The sequence below is a fragment of the Peromyscus leucopus genome, chromosome 2 (assembly GCF_004664715.2).
Source record: "Peromyscus leucopus breed LL Stock chromosome 2, UCI_PerLeu_2.1, whole genome shotgun sequence".
In the NCBI taxonomy this organism is placed as follows: domain Eukaryota; kingdom Metazoa; phylum Chordata; class Mammalia; order Rodentia; family Cricetidae; genus Peromyscus; species Peromyscus leucopus.
In genome coordinates, this window is record NC_051064.1 from 21886950 (window position 1) to 21895241 (window position 8292).

An 8292-nucleotide genomic window follows, 5' to 3' on the forward strand; every position below is an offset into this window, starting at 1 on the left:
TGGCAGTCAACAGCCCAACCAACGTAGGATTGCTACCTTTCCAAAGAGGGTAAGAAACCTAAAACAGAAAGGGGGGGGGGTAGTAGAAAGAGAAAAATATTAAGACAATCCTTATTGTTTTTGAAGGCAAGGTACAAAGGACACAATACCCATATGACAAGAGCAGGATGCAGTCAAAAGAGAAAGTAGCCGAGCAACAAACGAAGAGCTTCGGTATTAATCGTATAAACTGAGGGGAAGAGTTAGGACAGAGGTTCAGGGAATGTTTCAGACAGGAGAGCAAAAGACACGGGTGAGAAATCAAGAAGATAAGGTGACCAGAAGAGCAGGGCAGACCAGTAACCATCTGTTTCATCCAAATAGTCAAGATTGCCCAAGAGAAAGGATGAAAGCAAAATGAAGGAGAAGAAATCACCCACTGTGTAAGTCAGGAGCATCTCCCAGAACTGGAAGTCATGACCCACAGCAAGCCATGACAGTTACTGCAATGGCGAGATAAGGAAGATTCTACCAGAGGAAAAAGAAAGGAAGAGTTCTGGAGAAAGCTCGCGTCCAAAGGCAAGTGACAGGATTTCTCAGCCGCACAAAGGAGCTACGAGACAATGGTGTGGTGCCTTCCAACTTCTGAATAATTGTTTCCATAGTTTAGTCACCTCCCCAAACTGCTGTGTCAGGGCGTGCACAGAACTCTCAGCCATGTGAGGCTGCAAAATATTAGCCTCCCACGAACTGTTTTTCAGGTCACCGCTGGAAAGGGTGCTTTGTGAAACAACAGAATTGAAGAAGAAAGAGGAGAGCCAGGGAAAAGGCTTCAGCATGTAGAGCAATAAAGGGATTCCCGAGGTGTCAGCAAAGAGGGACCTCAGCATGACAGCTGCCAGGCCGTGGAGAGCTTTTCAAGGGCAGAGGAGACAGGCTGGCCACTGGGAATGCCACCTCGAGAGGAGCTTCAGAACACTGGCATGAAATCAAAGGTTGATAAATACGTAGCAACCAAAAGGCCAAACAAAAACAAATGCAATTCAGTACAGTCCTGTCCTGCGGAAACATAATAAGCACGCCAGGTGTAACTTTAAATAATTTGTCGTTGCCGAAATTGAGCTCAGATTCATTTTTATGACATGTCATAGTCAACTCACTACAATGCAAAATATTATTTCAACATCATATTAGTATAAAAGTTATTTGTGAGGAATTTTATATTCTCTTTTCAAATGAAGTATTTGAACTTCAGGGTGCATTTTGCATTTACCAGCCTTCTCAATTTGCCCACCCAGATTTCTCAGAAATATTTGATTTTAGCTCTACAGAACTTTCATTAAATTTGCAAATGGAAGGTGATTTACATAACAAAGGTATTCCAAACATTCTAAAAAAAAAAGTCAACTTTTTAAATTAAGTTGTAAAAGAATTACAATTGAACAACATTAAGTAGTTCTATCAGGCAGTGGTGGTGCACACCTTTAATTCTAGCACTCAGAGGCAGGTGGATCTCTGAGTTCGAGACCAGCCTGGTCTATAGAGAGTTCCAGGACAGCCAGGAGTACACAAAGAGTCCCTGTCTCAAAAAACAGAAAAAGAAAAAAGAAAAGAAAAGGAGAAGTTCTGCAGCTACCATAGTCATGATCACATTTCAAGAGAGCATGTAGCTACTGGCTATTCCTATGAGTCCCAGGGAAGTTTTAAAAACTTGGAAAAAATATCATGATTTCTGAAAGACTTGGTTTTGAATAGCTTATTTTGAATATTGAACTGGCCAAAATATAATACAAACTCCACTGGGACGATGGTGGAGGGGAATTGTTTATTGTCAAGGGAGGAAGTAAAAATGAAGCTCTGTGCCCTTCTTCCGCAGTATGAAGCCCATGGATAGAGTCTGATATGATTTGAATCTAAAATGTCCCTCATAGACTCATGTGTTAGGACACTTGGTCCCCAGATCGTAGCTCTGTTTGGGGGAGTCTGTGAAACCACTGTGACCTGTGACCTAGCTAGCAGAAGCTCGTCATTGGTAGCAAGTATTGAAGGTCAGCGCCACCTCTGTTTCATCTGGCCCCCTCTTTTGCTGAATAAGCCAAAATACACAGTGCATCTCCCAGAGGCTCCCACAGCCTCACATGCCACTTGTCAGGATAGACTGATGTCCCTTGAAACCACAGGACAAAATAAGTCCATCCTCCCCTAAGCTGTTTCTGTCTGGGTGGTGTGTCAAAATGAGGAGAAAAGTACTACAGTTGCCTCAAACAAGCGAACAAAATTAACAGTTTTACCCCATTAACTAGAAGCACAGAAGTAAATAAATAAGAGCATAGAGACACAGCCCTGAGTGACTGGCTCTGAATAGGACCAGGTGGACAGAAGGAGACTCTGGACTCTCTTTTCTTAACAAACGTCATGCTGTTTGGTTGAGCCCTTCCACGTGTGTGTGTGTAGGGTCTCGGTGTTTTTAACATGAGCACCGGAAGGTCTGTTACTGAAGTGGAAGGGTTCCGTGTAACAGTAATAAGGGACTGTCGTACTGAACCCCTTCCTCCTTCCCATTGAGGGAGCATGAGACAGTGCTGGGATACCTCCCAAGCCCCAAGACTGCAAGGCAGTGACGTAAAGGCGATGCTGGTGGCAGCAGACACATCACCTTGTCCAGTGCCAAACCCATTCTCCAGTTCCAGCCGCTGCGCTCTGAGGAAGGCAGGTCCGAACGTCTGTAGGAAGTGCCTCTTACAGAGCCTGGAGGCCAAGCACATTGGATCACAGGACAAATGGACACTACATCCCCCTTTCTCACCTCAAATAAGGCCTTCTACGATCCCTACCAGCCCCAGCCCCCACACTCCTGTGCTCCTCTCCTCTGCCAAGCCCCAAAGGCCAGGGCAGAGCTTTCACCACGGAATGTTTCTCATAGCCACAACAAACTCTTCATTTGCTACTATTATTTTTAAGTCTCAAAGCTGGAGGGTAGGTAATAGTTTGCTGCACAAACATGAAGATCTTAGTTCAGACCCCCCAGGACCCACACAAAAAACTGGCCATGGCTACGTGTGCCTGTAGCAGCTGTGCTATGAAGAGGCAATAAAGAGGATCACTGGGGCTTGCTAGCCACCAACCTGGATCCAAGTGACAGATGGGGACATCTGCAGCTGCTCGTCCCTCTTCTTAAGATGCGTCACTGCAAAGGACTACTGTAGTATACTATGGGTCTTGCTTCTTTTCTTACATTTTCAGTCAACATCTTTCCCAACCCGTCTTCTTTATCAGTTGCTATGTGGTATTTGTTAGGAATAAGAAATGTCCCCCATAGGCCACTATAGTTGGGGCTTGTTTTCCAGTTGCCCGGATTGTGGGGAGTAATGGACGCTCAGGACTCTGGTTCAGTTGATGAACGGATTGCATGATGATGTCATGTATTTGCGCTATTGAGAGGCAGTGCAAAGGAGCTGGGAGGTAGGGTAGCTGGAGGAAGGGGGCCACTAGAGCTGGCCTTGGAAGCTGGGTCTTGCGCTGGCTCCATCCTCTATCCCTTCTCTTCTTCCTGCCCTGCTCCCCCCTCTGCTGTGACAGACAAACCCTCTGACACTGGGAGCAGAACAAATCTTTCGTCTCGTGAAGTTGTTTATCCAAGATTGTCCTCTTCTGTTTGTTGGTGCTGGGGAAGGAACACATGGGTTTCGTGCGTGCTGAGAGAGGTCCCTACTTCTCACCTGCTTCTGCAGCCTCGGAGCAACAAAAATGGAAATCAGCACCATACTCACCACATTTTATCTGTTCCCCAAATGGCAATACACACACATACACATACTACCCTCCAAATCTCTGAGACCCAAAATAATGTTGTTGGAAACATCTGGACATGTTTGTGCAAGAGTTTCCCTGGCATCTACTGGGATCTGCAAGAAGGCTGTATAAACTTATAATCTGGCTACAATATTTTTGTGAATTATTCCCACCCAGCTATTGTTACCAGCTATGTGCTGGTTTCCCCTGCTTTCTGTTAGGTTTCAAACCTGGGACAACCGGCTGAGGTACCTATTTAATGTATGAAAGCAGTTCTGGCCTCCAAGTTCTCCCAGCATTCCTCAGTCTCTCCCTGTTACAGACCCCCTACCCTGAACTCTCCAGTCAAGGGGCTGGGCTGCCCTTCCCCCAGAGGCTCTTCCCTACATAATCCAGACATTTTGGTTACCCACCCCTTTTGTACCTTGGGCCTTCTGGATGCTGCACCTGATTCCCCTTTTCCTCTCCCTTCCCCTCCCACTTCCCAACCCCATCTCACGTGGCTCAGGGTCATGACCACTCTCGACCCCTGCCTCTGGCTATGCTCTCCATTTTATCTACAGAAAATGTTCTCCTCTACCATGTATAGCAGCCGCCATGACCTTCCTTTGTATGTCTTGTTTCATTCATCTGGTGCTGAAACCCAGGACCAGTCATAGCCTTTCCTTTCCTTTCTTTTTTTCCCCTTCACCATGTAAGTGGGAAATTGCTGCCAGAGAAGCAGGTGTGGAAGCATTCGTGTGCACATCAGAAGACGACCTCCATGAGATGAACAAGGAAAAAACATCAGAGGCTATACTGACGGACCCTTGGGCCTGTCCTGGCACTGAAGACAGGCCACCTCTTCCTCAGACTTGGCCCTTGGCTCTCCTAGCAAGGGGCAGCTTGTCTAGCAGCCTGATTTTGTTTATGCCTCCAAGGACCTCTACCTTGAGAGAAGAGAGATGAAGTGTCTGAAGTCAGTTTCTTAAATGGCAAACAGGTAAACACACTTGCTTAATTAACTAGAGGCAGTGTGGCTTTGAGGTTGACGTCTATGCCTCGCCAACAGGGAATTGATGAAGCCTTGGCCGGGGGCAGCTGGGAGAAGCCTGTCTTTTCCAGCCCACATCCTCCTGTTGCATCATCCGGGGCCTGCCTGGTCCCAGCAACTGGCTCTTTTGTTCCTCCCTCTGCTGCCTCCATCTGGGGCATCCGGGCCCTTTCAACGGCCCTCCTGTCACCGCCCTGGCCCTTTATCAGCCCAGATTTGAGCTTGCAGATCACACATCTCAGGCACCCTTTCCCCCTCTGCTCAGCTGGAGAGAGCTGAGCAGAGGGAATACAGATGAGCTGTAGAAACAGGAAGCCGAAGCAGAAGAGGAAGAGTAGAGGGCCTTCTGAAAGCTCCCTGTGCCTCCCACTTCCTGGTTCCCACCATCTGGGGTTCCCCCGCCCATTGACAAACTCCTGCTTGGTCACATCTGGTTGAAGAGAAAGAAACACGGAGCTGGGTGCTCTCTCTTCCTGGGCAGCACTTGGCACTCACACTAGAAGCAGCTGCTGTTTATAGCTCTTCTAAGGGTGGCCTCCAGACGGACCCCACACTTCCCCTCCCTGTGGGGCATTGTTTTACATGAAGCATCTGGAACCTCATGGTCTTGTGGCTCAAAAAAAAAAATTTTTTTTAATCAAAATCTACTCATCCTCTGAATGTAAGACACTGTAACAGACTCTTCCAGGGAGAACTTCCCATCTTCTGTGAGGCAGGCCCATACACAGGTCCCAGCTCCTCCCTCAAGCTGTTGAGTGGAATATAAAACTCCGCCATTCAGTCTCACCAATCCAGCAGCAGTGCTTCAGCTAGGGCTGGAAGCACTCAGGAGGTCGGAGCAGCAAACTGAAGCAGGAAGGTGAAGAGTTCGAGTCCAGCCTGGGCTACATAGTAAGACTGTAAAAAGAAAAAAAAAGAATTTAAAAATAAAAAAGAATCATTTTTAAACTATCCCTTGAAGCCTTCTTCTAAACAAGGGACTGTGAGGTTTAAAACATTTGCACCTTCTTAACTGGAGGGAAAACAAACAGTATGAATTCAGATTCTCGTTCAAGCCTAATATCAAAGTGCATAAGAGCCAAGCAGCAGGGCCCATCCTGCCCAGCGTTGTTAGCTGTAGGTCTTTTCTGACCCCAGGGCTTCTTTTCCCTGGCCTTGTACCCATAGAAACAAGTGAGAATTTGGCAGGCAGCAAGAAGGCTCTGTGTGCATCATCTGACTGCTCTGGCCCCTCCAACGCTCAGCCTTTCTCAGACCCCTGCGCAGGTTCCACTGGAAGAGGTGGTGCCCAATTACCTCCTTCTGTTTTTTCCCTTTCTCTCCTCTCTTGTCCTCCCCCCCTCCCACCCCCTCAGAGGACAGCCTTTCCAAGAAATAACACACACACACGCACACCTGGCACAGTGAGATAGGGATGTTCACCATGGATACCAGGCTACCATTCCCACTCCGGCAGCGACTCTTGGGAATAAGTAACTATCCGTAGAATGCTGAAACTCCAGATGTGTGCCGGCTAGCGCCTTGAGACCTGGCTTCCCTGTCTCATTATGCCTATTTTTTTCCACAAGTTTCATATATGCATATCAAGCTTTCAGAAGGGGAAAAATTGGAAATGGTAATCTTCCTTTTAATATGCTACCACATGCCAGCCCAGAACAGCTGTGCACACACCACACGTTGGACTGGACATGAAATATAGCCCAGGACCATTTTTTTAAGCATTCACTCCCAGGGCTTACAAAACACATTTACTTGGAGGGAGGTCACACAGTCTTCCTTCTGCATAAAAAGGCGGCTTTGAACTAGGTACCGCCATCTGGAAACAGCCTCCTCTGCTATTGATATGTAAAGCGCACGTATTACACCATCTTGCTGGGATGGTGCAGCAGGAGGCTCCAGCACACAGGCTCCTAATTGTTGAAATATACAGCCTCCAGTTCTCCACAGTGCTTACTTACCTTGCTCTGAGAAACCATTTGCCAGAAGCAGAGGTGTTTCCGAACAGGCTGCGAGGCAATTTGCTCACAGGGGCATTGGTCTGCCTTCGGGAAGATGTGCCTGGAGCCCAGATTTTGGAGAAATGTTTGGATATTCTCCACTGTTGCTCTGAGCTTGCTAACAAGAAAGAATATGTCAAGCACATACCCAGGAGTCAACTGCAAACACCGTAGAAATAACGACCCTTCTCTTTTGCTCATTAGAGCCAGGTCTTTGCCTCCCAAACCCTCCGGACTCTCCAAGAGGTACCACCCTACAACTGGTTCTCATTAGAGCCAGGTCTTTGCCTCCCAAATGCTCCAGACTCTCCAAGAGGTACCACCCTACAACTGGTCTTCTCCAGCATTTAAAAAACCAAGAGTGGAAGATTCTGTATTGCTAATTGATCTCTACTAGTCAGGGGAATGGCCATGAGTTTATTAACATTTGCTCTTGAAAATGGCCAGCCTCCCTCCACCCTCAAGGGACCTTTTGATATAAAGAGCTTATCCAAATACATGAATGACCACTGGGACTGCTGAACTTCTATGTTGATTCTTTCATTTTTACTTCCTGGCCTTGTTTTCTCATGTGTTTACTTTTTCAAATGTACATGACATGGGCAACACAAATCAGCTACCTAAAAATGTAAAACCAAGGCAAGTCTTCAGCTGGGGTAAATGGCTGGGAAGGTGGCTTGTGGTGAGCACCTGCCTGGTACTCTTGGCGTCCTGGGTTTGATCACAAGCTCAGCAAAAAAGTGGGGAGGGGGAAAGAGCCTGATGCTGTATTGCATGCCATACCATAGGTAGATACAACTTCTAATGGCTACTTATGACTCGATAAAGTTCAATTACTTTATGTGTTTGTTCAGTTTTCTTCACTACACTAGGGATGGAAGCCAAGACCTTGAGCAAGCTAGCCAAATGCCAAGCCCCCAACCCTGGAAAACCAAATGCTATTTCAAGAGAAACCAGGAAAAGAATGCAGAGCTCTAAGTAACTCAAAGAGTTAAGCCATTACATGCACAAATAACAGAGGTCCTGATACATATGCACCGAGAGAGAGAGAGAGAGAGAGAGAGAGAGAGAGAGAGAGAGAGAGAGAGACTCACTCCTTGGAAGGATGAGTCGACTGTAGGTCACCCTGTCCTTTGCATTGTGAAGAGCTTGAAAGGTGCTAATAAACTCAGCAGCCTATGGCAAAGGTAATTTATTTTATATTCCCAGTCATCACATGCAATATTTTTGGAAGGAGAGCAAATATAATTCAAAAAGAGTGATAAACAGTAAAACAATATCTAGTCATGCTTCCACCTCCAAGTTGTAAGACCACATGCTTTTCACCTCCCTGCAAGGTGTGGTTTCAATCCTGTTTTGTGTGTCAGCATCTTGGGCGTGACTAGCTAAGGATATGGGGTCAGCAGCTTTATCAGCTTGTAGTCAGTGGCCCTTCTTAGGAATGAGAAGTGACGCGACTCACATCACCTGAGATAAGCAACTTCCAGGTGT